Raw genomic sequence first — 15,897 nt, forward strand, 5'->3', positions numbered from 1 at the left:
GGACTCTGGAGGGCCGGCTTCCTAGCTTAGCGTTGCTGTTCCCCCCTCCAGGCTGAGAGAGCAGAGCAACAACAGCCTTCAGGCCGTCCCAATTGCAAGACATCCCACCTGCCCAGGAGCAGAGGGGACCTGCTATTATTTTAAAGGGCCTTGTTTATTTGCATATTAACCTTGTAGAGCTTTCAGGTGACTGTGCCAGTGATAGACCACACTGATGGCACCATGTCCAAGGAAGGAATAGAGTGAACTCTGGTATCTAGGCTCCCAGCTGTCCCATGATCAAATAGTAGTGGAAACTGACGCTCTTTTTTAGCCTTATTTTGGTTGGCCACAGTGTTGAGCCAAGGTTAAAGTAGACCATATGCGTTGGACAGAGCCTCTCCATGTCACTAGCCACATGGTCTTTCATTCATTGATTGTTCACACTCGCTCACCATTGAGGATTTCTGTTTGCTACTCTCTGCTAAGAACACCGATTGGCAGAGATTATAATCCAGTAGAAGAGGTAAGCTATGTACCTGAATCAATAGGTAATTATTGGTACTGTGGGTATGGCCATGTATGTTGCAGTTAGGCTTGACTGCAAGTGACAGAGATCCAAAAATAATAATGGCTCCAATGATGGGATCTCAAAACAAGGGAGAAGTTTGTGTCTCCCATAAGGCTGGAGAGGGGGTCCAGGACTGAAATGACCAACCATAGGCTCCTACTAGCTCGCTATGCATCAGCCTTAGAGTGTGGCCCCATCTTCCAGGCAGCAGGATGGAGGAAGAGACCAAGAAAGTAAAGGGGACAGTGGAGTCATTTGTGCTTTCTCTTAGGAAGTTCCCAGAAACTGCCCCTAGACAATTTTTCTTATGTCTCCTTGGGCAGAACTTAAACATGTGGCCGCATAAATCTGCAAGAAAGGCTGGAAAATTTTGTCTTGATTCTGGGTAGCTGTGGGAGATTAAAAGTCCTGCTACTCTACAGAATTGGGCAACAACCACCAGTCTGTACCACAGGTGGTGGATGAGATTGACAGTCGCGCCCACATGGAAGTTAGAGTCTGGTGGAGGATACTGACAAATGAACAGCTATTCATACTACAGTGATGAAGAGTGAGAGAGTGTAGGGTAGGGTGAACCGCGGGCTTCAAGGAAGCAGAAGATAATACTGGAGGAGGATTTGGAAATCATGGAAGGCTTGAAAGTAAAATTAAGTGGTTTAGCCTTAATTCTTTAAACAGCAGGGAACCAGTTAACATTTGGTATCAAAGGCCTCACATGATCTTCTTGACAGCAAAGCCTGCATCTTGTTTAACTTTTACCTGTCCTGCTGCCTCGTATCGAGCAGTTGTGGTCAGCAGAATAATGGCCCCCACAAAGATGTCTGTGTCCTACTCCATAGCACCTGTGAATATGCTCGGTTACAGGCAATGGGGCGTTAAGGTTGCAGGTGGCTTAAGGTTGCCAAACAGCTGACTGAAATAGGGAAGATAGCCTAGATTATCCAGGTGGGCCCAAGGGCGATCACAAGGGGTCTTACCTGTGCAAGAGGGAGGCAGAAGAGAACTAGAAAGATGGCGGCGTGAGGAGACTTGGCTCAGTGCTGCTGGCTCTGAAGGTGGAGGAAGGGACCAGGAACCATAACATGCAGGCAGCCTCTGATGGCTGGAAAAGGCGAGGAAAAGGATGCTCCTCTTGAACCTCCAGAACGGACCGCAGCCCTGCCAACACCTTGATTTGAGTTCAGTGAGACCGTTCTGAACTTCTGATCTCCTGCACTGTAAGATAAATTTGGGTTGTTGTAAACCATTAAATTTGTGGTAAGTTGTTACAGCAGCCATACAGAACTAATACCGCATCGGTGCTTGTTTGCTGAGTGAATGAGATCTCTGCTTTAAGAGATCAACGAGACAGATTCATGTATTAGATGCTTTGGGTAGAAGGAAGTTCTGGAGGCCAAGGAGTTTGCAGAAGGAAGTTCTGTAAAGAGGTGACAAGGATGAGACAGGAGAGGAGTAGGAGGGTGGGGGAGATGGGAGGGCTGAAATTGCAGAGTCGTGACAGGACGAAACCCTGGGTGGCCTGGTGTCCAGTGCAGAGCAGGGATCGAGCATGCCTGCCGGACTGGATTCCTGGGAGGGTTACAGGGCTGTAACAGAAGTAAGGGAGTCAGAAGGAAGAGAAGGTTGTGAGGGAAGCGTGATGAGTTCAATTTGTGGCTTGCTGAGTGTGAGGTTCAGGGCACCACGTGTCTGTAGGTGGAGAGAGTGAGGATGGAAACTGGTCCTGAGGCTGGGATTGGGGATACAGGATTGGGTGTCATTGGTCATGATTTATGTATACCCTTTCTTTCTTTTTTTTTTTTTTTTTCCTGAGGAAGATTAGCCCTGAGCTGACTACTGCTAGTCCTCCTCTTTTTGCTGAGGAAGGCTGGCTCTGAGCTAACATCCATGCCCATCTTTCTCTACTTTATATGTGGGACGCCTACCACAGCATGGTGTGCCAAGCGGTACCATGTCCACACCCGGGATCCGAAGCGGCGAACCCCGGGCCGCCAAGAAGCAGAATGTGTGAACTTAACCGCTGCGCCACTGGGCCGGCCCCCACGTATACCCTTTCTTTACCTTTCTCCAGTGAAGAGACTCAGCAACCCTTTTGAAGAATCCAGTATGTCACATTCCTTAAAATTAAGAAATTTTTCCTGGTGATTTGCTTAAATTATTTTTCCTGCCATTTGAATTCTGTGATCCCTTAGGTTTTTTTGGTAGATAAATTAATACTAAATAAATAAGTTTTTAAAAACTAAATAAAAATAACATAGTTCTGTAACTTTCCCTTGCATATTTTACCCTGTGCAGCATGTCATCTTCACAGAAGTCTCTCTGGCTCTGGTTGGTCTCTTTGTCACCCAGCCAGTCACTTGGGGTCACATGCTCCTCCCCTCTGCATCCTGACACTGTCAGATCTCACCCACTGAGTCGGGGAGGATGGAGGTCTGAACAAAACTTGGCTTTGTGCTGGAAGAAGGGAAATGAGTGGTACTTGATATAACATTTCCACATCTGTTTTTAAAAATATACGCTTATTTTAGACATGGTCGCTTCCTGAAAGTTGTTGGTTTCTGAATTCCTTTGTTCTTCATCATGAACTTGGTTATAAAGATTGAAATTGCAGCCTATTTCCTGAGAAACGGGAGAGACCATTTCAGAGCAACTGTGTCGAAAGTACTGATGTGGAGGAGATTTTCTCCGGCACGGCGTTGCCTTCCCACGGGTCTGCTGATGCTGTTCTGTCTCTGATCGCTGTCCTCCTCCTTGGTGGCATTTGCACCATGTAATTTAAGCTTGCAAGTGAAAAGGAAGATTTTTCAATGAAGACTGTACTGAATAGAATTTAAAAAATTTTAAAGCCTATAATGATAGGAGATATGACTAAGAAAGTAAGGACTTCCATAAGCCACACATGAAAACCACTTTAATTTCGAGTTACTTATATTTTATTCTCCAGAAAGGGAAGTAAGATTGAAACAAGAGATCCCATTACTTCTAAGTTGACCAACTAAACTTTGTTCTTTCTTTCCCTTGCCCTTTAATTTGATTAGAATCGGATTTATGTGTGCTGAGTTGTGGGCTGTCATTTACCTTAATCAGTGTCTCTTGAAGACACAGCCCCCAGAACATCCGAGTGCCACACGATGAAGCCACCTTGGGAAGGAGGAGGCGGGGAGAAGGTGTTGGTCCTGTGCTTCAGGCCCATTGTTAACATTTCAGCTGTATCGTCCACTGTACACACGGTCGTGATTTTCTTTTTTCTTTCTTGAAATCTAGTTGTTCCCCCAAATGAGACAGTTTCCTTGGCTTACAGGCATTTCTCTATAATGGTTTCTAAACTAGGAGAGCAAACAGAGAAAACCTTTTGTAGAGAGAAGCATGCAGACTTCTGCTCTGTGGCCACGACCTGAAGGTGAGTGCTCCGTGCTCTGCTTTGAAAGAGCTGAGTTTCTTTGCAGCAGATGGGGAGGGTGTGATGTCCCCTCGTAGCAAGTAAGAGTTAAGGTCCACACAGGATTGGTTCTGCCGTTGACACTGCTCTCTTTCAGAGGAATGCGCTTCTAAACGATGAAAGTCATGCTTGCTACTCTTAGGTGAAATGCTATGCCACTCCTAGGTGCTTATTTTGAAAGAGAAGGGGGTGTCGTGTGATTTTCCTCCTCTTTTATGCATATATTTTCTGTCTGTCTCCTTTTCTTGCTTCAGCTGAGACTCTGCTTTCCTTCTGGTAATTATATTCCTGAACAACGTCAGGGCCATCCCTGCAACCGACGCTGCATTTAGAGGAGGAAGGCAGGTGGCCCCGCCAGCCCCTGGTGCTGACAGTGGCTTGTGGCCCTGCTGCAGCCTACAGGGGAAGAGGGCTCTCCCTCTGAGGAGTGGAGTTGGAAAGTTTTAGGAAACCTCCTACTGATGCTACTGATTAGCAGAATGAGTCAAAGACACTAGGACTTGGCAAGCAGCCCGGGGTTTCACAGGTTCAGGTCTGAGGCACAGACCTAGTGCCACTCATCAGGCCATGCTGAGGTGGCATCCCATATAGCAGAGCCAGAAGGACCTACAACTAGAATATACAACTATGTACTGGGGGCTTTGGAGAGAAAAAGAAGAAGAAAAAGAAGATTGGCAACAGATGTTATCTCCTGTGCCAATCTTTTAAAAAGGAAAAAGAGAACTGGCTGTCAGATTGAAGCGTTTGGGCCTGGAGTCTTAAAAAAAAAAAAAAGAAAGAAAGAAAAGGAACTCGGACTTTCTGAAAATTGTACAACTGAGGTGATGGGCACGCAAATGAAAAGTGTCGTTTGTTTTTGGTGAGGAAGACTGGTCCTGAGCTAAGATCTATGCCCATCTTCCTCTATTTTGTATGTGGGATGCTGCCACAGCATGGCTTGATGAGTCGTGTGTATGTCCACACACAGGATCCAAACCTGCGAACCCCAGGCCACTGAAGCGGAGCGCGCAAATTTAACCACTGTGTCACCGGTCCAGCCCCAAAAGTGTGGTTCTTAAAAGGTGTTTTGTTGTGGCAAGTTGAAGTCAGGAAAATGAATTTTGACTTTAATTCTGAGCCAGCGGTCTCTCATTTGCGCTCGCGATATATACACACTCCAGCATTTCTATAGTGGTTGACGAGTGAATACGTTCTATTTGCAGAACTACCTGTTGTGATTAGCCACAGGAAATTTGCATCTCTCATTATTGATGACTTAAGCTTTTAGTTTTTGTTGATAAGAGTTTCCATGAGGAGTATCCTCGTTTGAAGGGGAGTTAGTATCATGCTTTCAGAAACTTCCAGAGTTTTTACACCCACATAGTAATGTGGAAATCAGCTTGACCTGCTTGATTGGTGTTGAGTGTCTCATAGTACCATACCACATGTCATTTGATGACTTAGTGGGGGCTGGTGAGAATTTATTTGAGTACTTTAAATTATAATCTGTTTATTATCAGTTTATTCATTATTGTTAGCTTGCTTTCAAAATGACTATATTTTCACAAACCTCAAGTATTTAAGTGTACTCTGTTTAAACTCTGTGTCCTCCATTAAATTTAACTCCTAAAGTCAAGTATAAAGACACATTTCTTTTTGAGGTGTGTTTGGAATATTTGCCTTTAAGTTGGGAATCTAAATTTATGTCTTTTTGGAAATAAAACCTTATAGAGCGGAAAAAAATTCTGTACACAATTTTTCATACAGCAGCTCTCAAACTTTTTGGCGTTAGGACCTACACTTTAAAAAATTATTAAGAATCTCAGGGAGCTTTTGTCTATGTGGGTTATACCTGTTGGTATTTCCTGTCTTAGAAGTTTTTAATTATTTTTCAATAAAAATTTTAAATAATTAGTAATTCATCTAAAAATAATTAGCCCTTTACATGATAACATAATCTATATTTTCATGAAAAATATATTTCCCAAACCAAAAAAAATTAGTGAAAACAGGCCTTTTTGCCAACGTATTATATATGTGGCTTAATGAAAGACAGCTGGCTCTCTTTGCTGCTTCTGCATTCCGTCTGTTGAGATCACATATCCTGTAGCCTCAGGGACACTTTACAATGATGAGAGAGATGAGACTGAAAATGTAATCTCTTAGTAGTATTATGGATATGGTTGTGACTTCACAGAACCCCTGAAAAGGGCCCCAGGACCCTCGGAGGTGTCTGCTCTACACTTTGAGAACCTTGTTCTAAGCAGATCCTATTTACTGTATTTTTAAATAAGGACCGCCCTTCTACTCAGCTAAGAAAACGTCATTTTTTTTTTTCCTGTTTCAGCAGCTATTGCCTCTTCTGCCTCCTGCCTGAGTAAATTTCTTGCTTTGTGCCACAGGATCTCTGAGTGTCACTTTATATTTGAACTTCCTCAGGTGGCCTGGTTTTGGTCGTTTGTCAGATGTATCTGTCGGGTACCCTATTTGGTAGGATGCTATTTAAAAGTAAATTCATGTCCTCTAACAACACTGGTTGCCTACGTGGTTGCTCTTTGGGAGGACTATAGTGGTCAGTTTTTAAAATAAAAGTCCAGAGCAGAAAAAGGAGTAAATTAAGAGATTAAGGTCTCAGTGTAGTGTCAGTAGCTTTTTATTTTTTTTTTAATTTTATATGTTTTTTTTTTACTCCCTAGATCCCCTCAGTATATAGTTGTATATTTTAGTTGTAGGTCCTTCTAGTTGTGGCATGTAGGATGCCGCCTCACTGTGGCCTGACAAGCGGTGCCATGTCTGCGCCCAGGATCCAAACTGGCGAAACCCTGGGCTGCCGCAGCGGAGCGCACGAATTTAACCACTCGGCCACGGGGCCGGCCCCCATCAGTAGCTTTTTCGATGTTCATTTAATTTTTTTCTTTACCCCATTCTCTTTGCTATCTGTGCAGTATAATATTTGGGCCTTTAGACTGGCTGTCTTTGGGAGTAGTTTTAAAAATAACTAGTTCATCTCTGTCTGATAGATACGTGACTTTTTTCCTGGTGATTTTGGACAATGCTGTTGCTTTGGTAAAATTTTGCTGCATCATGTCCCACATCTCTACCTTGTGCTATTTACCATTTAGCCTTTGTGATTTGATGTGTCACCAAAAGGTTGCTCTGGCCATTTTTGTATAATGTCTCATCATGTCGAGCTCTCCGTTGGGGACTAGTAAACGCTGCATCTGCCTTCCCTTTATTTCACTCCGGGGAATTCTTTCAAGATGTTTATAACCTCAGGTTCTGTGATAATCTGAATCAGGTGCTGGTGCATATTGAGACATTCTGTTTCTAGATACTGAGATTTTTCTATGGGATATATTTTGCACTGTCCAATATGATAGTCACTGGCTACAGGTAGTTACTGAGCACTGGAAATGTGGCTAGTGCAACTAGGAAACTGAGCTTTTAGTTTAATCTAATTTTAATTTACATTGAAATAGCCACATGTGGCTTTCATTGGACAGTGTAACTCCAAGGGTTTCTGGCAGCTTCTTTTTAATGACTCCTGCCTCTCTCATTCTTGGCCTCAGAGGTTCTTGAGGCTCATCTGTTCATTTCTACAAGAGTTTTGTACATTTTTTCGATTTGAGAGTGTTGTAGCAGGTGAGTTTCACTATCTGTAGCCAGGAATGGAGCTACGGGGAATATTGGAGGTGAAAAAGTGGAGACAGTTGATAGTGGCTGCTTTTTATGAGATCTTGAGATGGTTCTAGATGAGATTCCAGGGGAAAGCAGGATTAAGGGAGGGATTTTTAGGTTGGGCAGACTTAACAGATTTGTCAACAGAAAAAAAGGATCCTGTAGAGAGAGGAAATAGAAGGTAAAAGGGGAAATGGGAGTTGAATAAAGTCTTGAAAGACTTGGGAAAGGATGTGGAGGGCAAGTTGGTGGATGGACGCCACTCTGAATTGGAAGGGAAAAGAGTGACTTTCTTTTCAAGTACTTGGATTTTTGTTCTTGAACTGAAAGTTGCATAAAATTAACCATTTTAAAGTGGCAGATCAGAGGCATTTAGTTCATCCACACTGTTGTGCTCTGACCACCTCTCTCTAATTCCAAAACATTTTCATCTCCCCCACGGGAGACCCTGAGCCGGTTATCAGTCACACTCTATTCTCCCTTCCCCCACAGCCTCTGGGCAACCACTTATCTTTCTATCTTTATGGATGTGCCTCTTCTGCCTGTTCAATATAAATAGAACCGTATAGTATGTAAGCTTTTGTTTCTGGCTTCTTTCACTTAGCGTAATGTTTTCGAGGTTCATCCCCATGGTAGTGTGTAAAAAGGGACATGACATTTTACAGAGAGGAAGTTTTAAGAAATTCTTATTGACAGCCTGAATCTCAGCAAAACAGTTCAGCCAGTTAGATTTACCTAGGATTTAGGCTCCATAGGGGTGGATGTGACTTCAAGAGTATTTGTGGAATGAATGACTGTGAGGTCCAGTTTGAGCAGGGAAACGCCCCCAGGGCCAGAGCTGGGAGGGTGGGGTGTCAAAGGTCTGGGTCTGGTGGTGGAGATCGCCAGGAGCAAATTTACTACCTGTGGAGGTGTGGGGAGGAGGAGTGGGTGGGTAGGAACTTGCTTTAAGAGGGGAAGGAATATCCTATTTTAAAATGGGGTAAATTTGGGGTCCACAGTTAGAGAAAACATGTGGAACCACGAGCCCATCTTAAGTGGGTTGGTCAGAGTCATCCATAAGTGCCTGCTGCAGTGAGCAGGTGGACGGACCAAGTGTCTAAGGAGGCAGGTGAGGCATAAGGCTCGGTGATCTTGTTCTGCTGCTGCTCTGAGGGCTTCTCACTTAGTTGGGAGCCGAGTGGTGGAAAGCAGACCTTGAGTTTCTTTCTGCTTCCTTTGATGAAGGTCGGCAAAGCTGAGTCAGCCATTCTGGTTGGTGCCAAGAGCAGTGATGGAGGCCGGCAGTATGGCCAGCAAGGCCGACACTGGGCCCAGCTGTCTCTCCCAACTGTCTACAGAATAAAGGTCAAAGGACTTACTGGCTTGCAAATTCTTCCCCATTTTGTCCCCAGTCTGCTGTCCAGCCTCATGACCCAGCACACCACTTATTCCACAGCTATGTAATGGGTACCTGCTGTGTGCCAAGCCTGAGCTGATGCTACATGGTGAAGCCAGACAGACACAGCCCTTGTCCTCAAGGACTTAGATACTAACCAAATGTTGGTTTGTATTTGGGGTGTGATTAGAGTGTAAACAGAGGGACCTGACCTGGCCTGGGGCTTTCGGGGAGGAGTCAGGCAAGACTTCTCTGAAGTAAACATCTTGCAGCAGAAGTTTACAGCATAAATAGGAATAAGAGGGACGTGGGACAGGTACGTAGGATCTGCCCAGGTAAAGGGCGCGGTGGAGAAGGTGGAAGGAAGCAGGTGTGGTCGACACCGGTGAGCAGGAGGGGAGGGCAGAAGTTGGGCCGGGGAAGCAGGTATGAGCCAGTGCCTAAAGGTGGTTCTGAACTAAGCAGGGATTGTAGACTCTATCGGCAGAATGAGGGAACACAGCTGAAAGACTGCAGGCAGAAGTGGCTCGATCAGTTTTGGTGGTTTAAAGAGAACTCTGGCGCAGTGTGGAGATGGATCGGAGGGAAGGAGTGGATGTCTGGAGGCCAGCCGGGAGTCCACGTGAAAGAAAACAGTGCCCTTGTCTTGGACGGTGATGCAGAAGGGAAGATGCGGATGTTTCTGAGGTACTTGGGAGATAGCATCCACAGGCTCAGAGATGACTGAGTGGCTCTGGTACCCTGCTCCTCTGGAACCTGCTGTATCCTTTCATGCCTCTTTTCATGCTGGGACTTCAGCTTGAAATACCCATCAACATTCTGTCTCATCGGCCGTCTGCCTTGTAAAATCCTTAAAACCTGGTCACATGCCACTTGTGGGAAGGCTTCCCTCTTCCCCTGCTCAGAATCCATCCAGTTAGCAAATATTTTTGGAGCATTCCCTAGTTTTAATGTGCTTTAAATCACTGCTGACTGGTTTTCTAGTGAAGGCAGAGTGTTCTCTCACGCCAGTTAGATGATTGCTTTAATAAAGTTGAGGTAGAATTTGGAAACTGTCCTCAGGCCCGCTCACCATCTCAGTTCTTCCCAGAGCGTGGCAGCCCCACTCCTCCTGCTCCTTGGCTAACACTTTCCTTCACGTGGAACACCTTTCCTGCATTCTTTGGCCTCCCCACACCTGCTGATGCTTTAAGGGGCAGTTCAAGCCCCACTCTTCTGGAACCCTCTCTTGCTGTCCTCTCGCACACCTCTCCCTGTTCACCACGGCCCTCACCCCGGGGCTCTCCCTCTCTTTTACTGGGTGCTATTGTGGTATTAATTTGCTGTGCATGTGTGAGTCCAGTTATTTTGGGCAATTACAGACTCTTTCAGGTCCACTCCATCCAGAAGAGCACTTATAAATAGTTAGCACACAGAAGTATCTACAGATGGCTCACGATCGTCATGAATTCCCATAGGTGATAGATAAGATATGGGCACTTTTCAAAAAACCAGCATTTGGATGTATCATACATTTGGCTTATGACACAGTAATGGGCATCTTAGCCTAGAGTGTATGTTTTAGTTTGAAGAGTAATACCCAAATGATTCTGCTTTGCTGTATCTTTCTGGAAGTTTTCTTTTTGAATAGGACATCTCAGTGCAGGGGAGGCCGGTCGGTGGTAAAGCCGGTGTGAAACAAACGGCATTTTGGAGGATAAGTTGTCAACTGACGTTCCTGGAAGAACTGAACGGTGGGATAGGGTTTTCACGTTAGAAAGTTGGGAGACTAGAGACCTTTAACCCAGGGCTTTTCTGAGTTTTTTTCACTCTGTGTGGAATAGGGCTATCAGTGTTCAGTAAAAGTCCTTGGCCTCACAGTAGTCTATATTTCCAGCCATTGGATGGAGAGAATGGCTTATGTGTGCAAAACCCCACACGCCTTTCCTTGTGTTTGCACATCTTTGAAAGTTCTTCCTTATATCAAACCGCAAGCTAGTACTGTTCCTTCTTTGATCCCCTTTGGAGATGGAGAAATTCTGATTTGTTTTTATGATAGCTCATTCCTCAGCTTCTTGTCTTGATCTAAGACTAATTATGGCAAACCACTTGCCAGAGGCGTGTTTTTTTTTTTTAATCTTTTAACTCTATATATCCATGTTTTTAAAATGTATTTAATTACATAAATTTATGTAATTAATATCTAGAGAGAGGTCTACAACTGATTTTATTGTATGCTGCATATCCATCGTGTGAAGGGACACGGGAAAAACCCATTGCTCATCCTGGCTCTAGAAACAGATCAGTACAGGACGTGGCGGACACATTTCTCATTCTGTATCGTGTTGTCCTCCAGAACACTCAAACCAGAAGTTTCCACTTGAGATTTTTTCAGTCATAGCCTCCCTGAAATGACATTATCACCGTTACTTGCTTTTATGTCATTTCTAAGCATGCCTGTGACCTGAGAATTAATGCAACCTCCTTTATGCTGTCTACAGGACACCAGACTCTTTCTGGTGATTCAGTTGAGTGGGGAAGGAAAACCGCCTCAAGTGTGTGCTCCATAAGCGTTGTAACCAGTTGTCACCCTTGGCTCACTGGCACACTGCCTTGTACACCGTTGTCTGGGTGTTAGGTTGCCTTGGACATAGATTATTCCTCACAAAACCTTGGTTTATTACTTGGGGCCCAGTGGTGTGTTACAGGCACTTGTGAGTTGCTAGTTTGATGCACTTTCCGATTTTCCTAGCAGACTCGGTTCTGCTCAGTGTAATTTCACAAGAGGCATTAAGAGCTCAGGTTGTGGGTCCAAGCAGGCAGGTTTGAATCCCATAAACCGGGGACAGGCTCGGGATCATGTGCTGTGACTTCTAGTCTGTGAGCCTCCATTTCCTCCTCTGCAAAGTGGGAAAAATAATCCTTCGCAGGGTTACTGAGGAGATTAAATAGTGCACATGAAGTGTGGGGTAGTGATGCGTAGCGCACGCTGTGTCCCCCGTTAGTTACTGTTCGGACTATTATCGTCGTTATGTTTTCTATTTTTAATGATGCTACCAGCCTGAAGCCACGGACTCTCCATAGAATGAATATTATGGTTTCGTAATGAAATCCTCTTAACTCATTAGTGAGGCGTTACGAGCTATAATGATGAAGATTTGTTTGATGCTGGAACAAATGAGGCCGGAGATAATGCCATTTCATCCTTAGATCTTGGATAGCTTATCCCAGTGCCTGCCTGACGTTTTGCTGATCCAGTTTTCCTTTCCGTGTGACAGTTCTCGCAGAGTGGACCACTTGTCGTCATGAGGATTTTTATGACCCGAGTAGGAGTTGGTTGATTCTAAATGGAAGCTGTCGGGTCCTCTGCCACTTAACTTATTCTGCGCGTGGTGACTGGGCTGAAAAGTCCAGGCAAGAGGGCTCTCTGGGGTTTCTCATCCATGTCCTGTGAAGTGCATACGAAATTTCTCTGTGAGCAAGTCCAAATATTTTTCTAACTGCTCACTCCGTGCCTCCACATGGGATTGGAAAAATCAAGCTGTTTTATGATGCTTTGTTGACAATAATACTAATGACATAAACTGAATTTGGCTGACTCGGCTACTGATTAGCAAAAATGGCCTATCTTCTGCAAGATGTTATGTACACAGTTGAAAAACCAACCGGAAAAGTCATCTTACTTCAAGTTCTTAAATACATGAAACACTAGGTTTTCTTAAAGCTGGTTTTATGGGCCTCTCTTACTAGAAGCGAATTTTCTGTTGTTTTATAGGGCTTCTTTGTGTTTGGGTTCAGTTCCGTTTTTTAAACGGTCCATGACCCTAGATAAAATAGATACTTAACAAGTGCTTTAGCTGTGCTTTTGGTAATCCATACTTGTTCTCAACAAGGATCACTGCTGTTTATGTAAGACATAATGCTTCTCTCAGAGATTTTAAAAATTGGCAACCAGACTTAGATGCTTGGTTTGAGGGAGAATTTTTGTGGAATGCAGACAATTCTATTTACTAATAACCTGAGAGAGGAAAGACTCTTAACATAAGTGACCAATTAACAACTACCAGTTTATAGTAACAGACTGATCTTTTAGAAAGCAGAGGATGCACAGTTTATTATTCATTTTTCTGTTACAAGCATTAGCTGGGAATGGCTTTTATATAAATTTTCAACATATACAGTGTTTATTCAGCTTTTGGGATTTCTATATGATTTATATTTTTAATATATGCATAGGGCATTTTATATTAGACTAAATTAATGAAAAAATCTTTTTCTTTTCCTCCATGAGATTACGCAGTCCTGGCCAGGGTGGAGTTATATAGGCTTTTCACGTAATCCTGCTGGTGGGAACGTTAATAGGTAAAAGTGTTTTGGAAAGAAATTTTGCGGTGTATATTAAGACTGATGTAATTGGCCCATTTCTGGGACTCTCACTCAAATAAATAATTTTAACATACAGCTGAAGTTTTCTGTGCGAAGATGTTCATCACAACGTTATTGGAGAACAGTAAAAACTTGGAAACAGATCGAATAACTAATAATGGGGGAATAATTAAAGCATTTATATAAATATTGCTTCAGAACTCAAATTAGGGTCATGAAGAAAGTAATTGCTACAGTGTTGAAACGCAAGATTACAAGTGTTTGTTATTTTAAAGCCGAAAAAAAAGTAGACACAACACAATTACTTATATTTTACATATTTATTATGTAATATTGGCCTAGCTCCGTGCTGAATGCCTCTGTGAAGCATCTCCGCTGATTAGGTAAGTCTTTTTTTTTCCCGTTTGGGGAGAATGTTCCAGGTGGGGACACCAGGCCTCCAGACATCAGCTTCCCTGAGATCACGCTGCTTGTAAACAATAGAAGGGTGAACAGGGTTCCTGCCACAGCCTTGGTTACTTTTTGTTTTTGCTTTAAAATGAAACAAGCTTTTCTCTGCTTTCCAGATTTTCTGCCATAAATGTCCCTTTTTTATTTAACTGTAACATGGGGAGGCAGTGGGTGTAATGGTGCTATCGCTGTGGCCTTGGATAAATGACTGAATTGCTCTCGGCCTCAGTGGACTCGTCTCTGAGAAGGGGACCTGAGAAAGGGCTGGCATGAGGAGTAAGTGAGATGATCCTTGTAAATTTTACCAGAAAATCTATTGGTACATAGTAAGGACTCAGTGTTAGTTGCTCCTGTTATACGTAATCATTATGCTCTTCAAAGAAAAGGACTTGAAAATAAGGAAAATCATTTGAAATGGTGGGCTGGGTTAGGTTCCAAGTGGTTGTTAGCTTCTCTTGGAGAGATGTTAATGAGATAGGAGGATGGCTTTAGAAAGCTTCTTTGGAGCAGTCAGTCATTAGCAAACCATTTAGTGGAGGGAAATAGCAATTTGCTAAATAATTCAGCCTCCTGAAGTGTGTAATTCATGTTAGAGCATAGCTGGCTTAATGTTTTCTTAGAACAACAAGAGGATATGAATCCCTGGACAAATGTGTGGCTTAGGTTCCAGCTTCAGCCTAAACTTCTTATACTTAACATTACGAACTCAGTGCGCAGTTCATCTTCCAAATTTTTTCCTGGAAGAGAACATGTCAGTACAGTGAATTTCCACTAATTTGCACACTAATAATTCACAGTATATGCCCTGCCTCCTACCTCAACAGGCACTTAGGAAACTGTGTGATGGGGGCCGGCCCCGTGACCGAGTGGTTAAGTTCACACGCTCTGCTTCACCAGTTCGGATCCTGGGCGCGGACATGGCACCACTCATCAAGCCATGCTAAGGCAGCGTCCCGCATGCCACAACTAGAAGGACCCACAACTAAAAATATACAACTATGTACCAGGGAGCTTTGGGGAGAAAAAGGAAAAATAAAATCTTTAAAAAAAAAAAAAGGAAGAAACTGTATGATGGATGTGTGATTAATAAGATCAGTAGCAGAGCAGGACCTTTCTGCATGATGGTCGGAACTCTCCCCTGTTCCCTTCTTCTGTCCTGCTTGCTCCTGTGCTCCCTAACTCATGAATAGCACCCCCATCCAGGGCGCAGAGTGAGAAGCCAGAGCTGGGGCTTCATCTTGCCCACCCAGAACATCTCTGTGGCCCCTGCGTCCCTTCCCCTGCCGTGGCCTCAGGAAGTCCTCCATCTCTCACGTGGACTCTTGCTCTGGGCTTCTCAGTTGACCTTGATCTGCCCTTCTTGCCAGCCTCCTGCACACCCCCACTCTCACCCCACCTCCCCAGTTTAAAATTAAACACTGGAGCCCTTACCTGCTTCTCCAACATTGTTTTTCACTTTCTCTCCCCTCCCCTCCATCCCAACCCCCACTGGCAAGCCTTAACCCGAAGACACCTGACCCACTCGTCCCTGTGTGAAATTGACTCCTCTTTTTTTATCCCCCTATTAACCTCCGTAGGTGCTTTGTCAAGGCACCTCGATTGCTTCATTAGTTATTTATCACTTCTCTCTCCCCTGCCTCTCTGGAGACAGATTTACTGTCTTGTGGATTTCTGTTTTGCTGCATTAAATGCATGTTTGGTGGATGCCTGCTGATGATAATAAAAATAGCTGCTGTGAATTGAGGTGCTTGTGCTTTGTGCCAGGTGTTTCATATAATCTCATTTAATCCTCACAATAACTGCATGAGGTATAGGTATTATTCACATATTTATAGATCAGGAAATGGAGGTCTGTGCAGGTTTAGCAGGTTACTAAAGATCATATTACACTGTTAAGTGTCAGAGCCCAGGGGAGTGTAACTCAAATTAGACATATTACAGATTATAGTTTCTCGTACAAATAGAATCAGTAGTCCTGTAGGTGCTGTTTCATTATGAGTTAAGTAGTTTAGGGCCCATCTGGAGATCTATCGACCTCTTACAGCTCTGGTTCTTAAT

General features: G+C 43.8%; 1 protein-coding gene across 3 annotated transcripts in view; it reads left to right on the forward strand.

The window, feature by feature from the left end:
- ELOVL5 (ELOVL fatty acid elongase 5) overlaps positions 1-15,897 on the forward strand; it is a 69,583-nt gene that overhangs the window by 11,374 nt on the left and 42,312 nt on the right. Inside the window, exon 1 of one of the 3 annotated variants that reach the window (XM_046639267.1) lies at positions 9,689-9,711. The exons of the other annotated variants lie outside the window; for them this stretch is intronic. The gene's annotated coding sequence lies outside the window, so the exon portion shown is untranslated. Of the gene's footprint in view, positions 1-9,688; positions 9,712-15,897 lie in introns of those variants that run through there. 3 annotated transcript variants of the gene reach the window in all.

Source organism: Equus quagga, chromosome 15, assembly GCF_021613505.1.
Source record: "Equus quagga isolate Etosha38 chromosome 15, UCLA_HA_Equagga_1.0, whole genome shotgun sequence".
NCBI lineage: Eukaryota > Metazoa > Chordata > Mammalia > Perissodactyla > Equidae > Equus > Equus quagga.